Here is a 5,526-nt window from a genome sequence, read left to right as displayed (position 1 = left end):
ATGCCGCCGTCTTGCGAAGGTAGCATTTTTGTTAGTGCATAAAGCACCCAATAAAGGGGGGATAGCCGTTCCTTTATACTCGTGGCGACGCGAGTCTTCAGCCCTCGTCTTGGCAGCTACATCGCCAATTAACCGAGCAGCAGCCGTTCTTTTATACTCGTGGCGACGCGAGTTTGCAGCTCTTGTGATGACGCCTCCAGCGCCAAGTGCAATAGGACTTGCCATTCGTTTATACTCGTGGCGACGCGAGTTTCCAATCCTTAGAATGACGCATAAAGCGTCCAGTGAAGAGGAACTAGCCCTTCGTTTATACTCGTGGCACCGCGAGTGTTGGACTGCTCTCCTAGCAGCTTGCAAATAAGCCATTCTTTTATACTCCTCGCGACGGGAGATCTTTATCCTTCGAAGATGTACTCTATTCAAGTACCAAAAAGTAACTGGATAAATGGCCGTTCGTTTAGGCTCCTGGCGCAGGGAGCTTGGTGTCTTTTCAGGCTGAACCTGATAAGTGCCCGTTTCTTTATTCTCCCGCGGCAAGGAGTCTTCAAGAGAACAAGTGCCCGTTTCTTTATTCTCCCGCGGCAAGGAGTCTTCCAGGTAAGATATGCCCGTTCGTTTATTCTCCCGCGGCAAGGAGTCTTCAAGGTAAGATGTGCCCATTCGTTTATTCTCCCGCGGCAAGGAGTCTTCAACTGCACACATGCCCGTTTCTTTATTCTCCCGCGGCAAGGAGTCTTCAACATAATGTGACGAAAAGTTGTCCGTTTCTTTATCCTCCTGGCACAGGGAGTCTAAGAACAGATCTTCAATAAGCATAGCCATTCGTTTACCCTCCTGGCAGAAGGAGCCTTCGAAAAGATAATCAATATGCATAGCCATTTCTTTATCCTCCCGGCGCAAAGAGTCTTCAACTAACTCTTTGGCCGTTCGTTTATCCTCCCGGCAAAAGGAGTCTTCAACACAAACTGTTACCGTTCGTTTATCCTCCCGGTATAAGGAGTCTTCCACATAAACTGTTACCGTTCGTTTATCCTCCCGGCATAAGGAGTCTTCAACATCCAGGATGGCCGTTTCTTTATTCTCCCGGCTAAAGGAGTTTTCACAAGAAGATGCCGCCGTTTCTTTATTCTCCCGGCCAAAGGAGTCATTTAATTGTAGCTCATGGTGAAGGACCGTATCTTTATCCTCCTGGGTCAAGGAGTGAAGGAATGTGTTCTCAATCTCTTGTATGGCCCTTTCCTTATCCTCCTGGGTCAAGGAGTCTTTAATTCTGCCCTCATCTGCATATAACCGATACTCTTGACACCCAATCATGACCTCCAGCAGCCCGACAATACCAAAGGGAGGGTCACCAATCCGCGAACTCGCATCCGGCTCCGTATGGCCCCTTTTTCCCTTGAGGGATTCACCCCATCGCGGCATAAATTGGTCCATGTCGGTCTCCTTCCACAGTAGGATTTCATCATCTGAACTTGGGAGCTCGGTTTCTGCCTTCACCTCTTCAAACCTAACAATGGCCTCCGGCAGCTTTAGGGGATGGTCAGGAGCCCGCGAGTTCGAACCCGACTCCGTCTGAGCGCTTGTTCCCTTCAAGGTGTCACCCCGTCTGAGCATAACCTTTGCCACGTCAATCTGTTGTGAGGATATACAGACCGCTCTCCCTTGCTGACGATTATCTTCCTCATCTGCTTTTGACTTGACTTCATCTGCTATAAGATTTGCATTCTGCTCGGCTTCATCATCTTCTTCTTCTGCTTGTACTTCTTCTTCTTCTTCTTCTTCTTCTTCTTCTTCTTCTTCTTCTTCTTCTTCTTGTCTTCTGGCCGTTCGTTTATTCTCCCGGCTCAAGGAGTCTTCAAGGATGTCAGCGTGGAATATGGCCGTTCGTTTATCCTCCCGGCTCAAGGAGTCTTCACCTTGTGATCTGGCCGTTCGTTTATCCTCCCGGCTCAAGGAGTCTTCATAACAAAATGGATCATGCGAGTACAAAATCATGCCATAGGGAGGGAAAAATGGTTGGGGATGGGCTAAAATTGCCTCATCCAGGACATTGCATTGTTCCAGGATCACTCCATCTGATAATAGATGCGACTCTGAGGTCGTCTTTTCTTCAGCACATTCTTCTATCAAGACGTCATGAAACAAATAACTAGGCCCAAAGGCCACTGGTAAGCATACTGGAGCTTGAATGGCCACGGTTTCTTTTATACTCGCCCGTTCCACTACGAGTTCTTCAGGCTGCTCTTCTATATCTGAATCCGACCCGGAGGTCGCTTGCCATTCTTCATAGTCTTCTATAAGCACTCCATCTACCATGTAACTGGGCATACTGGCCCCTTGTATGTATGTTGGAGGCTTCTGGGCCACGGTTTCGTTTATACTCGCCCGTGCCGCTACGAGTTCTTCATACTGATTCTGCCTATATGACTCACTGCCCACAACTGAATCAACTGGACCCAATGGTTGCTCATAATATTGCTGATCACTTACTTCTGGAGTATGGCTATCCTGTGTGTTTTGATCATAAATTGAGTCGTCACGCCAGCTTTCTGCTCTCCAATAATACTGCTCATAGTCTGCTTCTTCTTGACTGACCCTTTGCTCATCTTCGGCATCGGACTTTGTATATACTGAATGCATACTACTGAGCTGTAACTGAACAGTATCCTGAGTTTGTTGATTATGTACTGCCAGCGCTTGCTTCATTCTTTCTACCATCTGAGGTAGCATTATCTGCTGTTCGGGAGATAGTTGGCCCTGTGATATCATCTGTTCGGCCATGGCTATCGTGCATTCTGCTGCAGACAAACAATCTGGATCATTCAATAGATCTTGTGCAACTCTAGCACTTTCTGACTCCAAAATTGCATGTGAATTATGCATAGCAGCACACTGTTCTTCTGACTGACTTTCTGACTCGTACTCACTATCAGAGGAGTAGCCTTCAGCATCTTCTGTAAGCTGGCATACTGGGATTATATCAATTTGCCTTTTCTCATCTGGCATACCTCCCTGTGCAATGATTTCACCATACTCTTCTGTCATGAACATTTGCAATTTTCACTCCACCAACACGAGGTTGAATGACAGGTTTTTCTTGTGTTCCTCAGACCACTCGATTATGTTATCATTGACTTCTTCAAGCTTGATTTTGATATGTATCTGCTGTTGCTTAACAAGCTTCAAACGAGTGTCTAGATCTACTTCTTCATGCTTCGAAAAATGATAGCCACCTTGCAACCACTTCACCTTGGTAGCCCAGAGAGCTCTTCTGTCATCTTCAAAATCAAACCATTGGGCCAAAATTTTGTATTTTTCGGCATAAAAATCTTCAATTTGCCGTTTTTCTGCCTCAAAAATCAGTTTTTTCGGCTTCTTTCTGCTCAAAACCAGTTTTTTCCACTTCTTTCTGCTCGTTTTCCATTTTTTTCGCATAAAAATCTGTATTTTGCCGTTTTTCAGCCTCGTTTTTGGACCAGTGAGTCAAATTCTTGTGTTTTTCAGCATAAAACTGCTCATTTTGCAGTTTTTCGGCCTGTTTTTCAGGCCTATCCACACTTTTGTGCTCATTTTTCACTTTTCCTGCACCTTTCTTCTTTTTACCCATCCTACTTTGCCCAGGACTCACTCACTCGGGGGTCATTACGCACCAGCCGAGGAGTTTGCTCTGATACCAAGTGTGACGACGACCTCTCGGTGCCGTCTTTGGGTAGGCAACACCCACCCTATGGAGCCTGCCTCATGAGGGATCACCCTCTATTCGGTAGCCCCACAGCAATGCGGAAGCGTTTTTGGAGGTACCACGGAACGCATCACGGAAAACCGCAGGTAACACGTAACGGGCAAGGTAACACGACACGGAAATGAGGTAGCTCGATATGTATATTATGAAGTGCAACGGAGGCACGAGAATAATTACAAGAAGCCAAGAAGGCTAGAGGGACGAGAAAATCACAGACAGAGGGTGGACGCTATCAACTTGCATACCACGACGCCATCATGTGGGTGAGGGAGGAGTACTACCCTCATAGGTGTTGTGACGACGACCTCTTGGTGCCGTCTTTGGGTAGGCAACACCCACCCTATGGAGCCTGCCTCATGAGGGATCACCCTCTATTCGGTAGCCCCACAGCAATGCGGAAGCGTTTTTGGAGGTATCACGGAACGCGATACGGAACGCGTCACGGAAAACCGCAGGTAACACGTAACGGGCAAGGTAACACGACACGGAAATGAGGTAACTCGATATGTATATTATGAAGTGCAACAGAGGCACGAGAATAATTACAAGAAGCTAAGAAGGCTAGAGGGACGAGAAAATCACAGACAGAGGGTGGACGCTATCAACTTGCATACCACGACGCCATCATGTGTGTGAGGGAGGAGTACTACCCTCATACACACCTCTCCTTAAAAGAACGACGCCCTCGTGTTCAGTGTGCAAATGAATAGACTTGCACGCAGAGCGGTGTGTTGAGACTCAAAAGTTTGGGGGTCTAAACATGTCTCACTATCAAGACAGCCAGTGTCTGCCCGCTAGACCTAACCTATGACCACAAACTTGGGGGTCTTTGTCGACTCAATATCAAGCCGACCAGTGTCTTCCCACTAGGTGCCATGCCCACTGACTCAATTACAGGTGTGGAGACATGGTCTTGTTGACTCAAAGAATGATCATCCACTGACTCAATTTACAATTGTGGAATGATCCCAACCTGGCTGACTAGGAAGAGAAAATAATATTGGAAACACTTCAATTCAACCATCTGCTGACAAGATTTACAATCACAGAATGGAGAATAACCAAGTTAAGACAAGTTGTGTTCACTTGAAATAACTGAAGGTCCTGACAGTATGAGTGTGCAGAAACTGTCAGTGGACTGAAGAGGCGAGGCGCGTAACTCAGCTGGGAGTGTGCCACGCCATGAATGCAAGGGCCCATGAAGAGGCGCCCTGAGGTTGATGGCCCCAATTGGCCAAATCTGTCAATCCAGTCTGAATGTGTTTGCGCGAGGTGCGCTGTGATTGCGCACCTCCCCTTAAAAGAACTTGGGCCAGGTAAGCCCAAACTTTCTGATTATGGCCCCAATTGGCCTGATTTGTCAATCCTTGGATCATGTGGAAAAGAAGGCCCCAATTGGCTTGATCTGTCAATCCTTTGTTCAGATAGTAGGTGCGTTTTGATGACGCACCTCCCCTTAAAAATAATTGGGCCAGGTAAGCCCAATATTTTCGAGTATGCCGCCGTCTTGCGAAGGTAGCATTTTTGTTGGTGCATAAAGCACCCAATAAAGGGGGGATAGCCGTTCCTTTATACTCGTGGCGACGTGAGTCTTCAGCCCTCGTCTTGGCAGCTACATCGCCAATTAACCGAGCAGCAGCCGTTCTTTTATACTCGTGGCGACGCGAGTTTGCAGCTCTTGTAATGACGCCTCCAGCGCCAAGTGCAATAGGACTTGCCGTTCGTTTATACTCGTGGCGACGCGAGTTTCCAATCCTTAGAATGACGCATACAGCGTCCAGTGA

This window comes from Lygodium microphyllum, chromosome 16 (genome assembly GCF_053477565.2).
Source record: "Lygodium microphyllum isolate KBCC chromosome 16, Lygodium_microphyllum_v1.1.10, whole genome shotgun sequence".
Lineage (NCBI taxonomy): Eukaryota > Viridiplantae > Streptophyta > Polypodiopsida > Schizaeales > Lygodiaceae > Lygodium > Lygodium microphyllum.
This window is presented reverse-complemented; position numbering follows the sequence as displayed.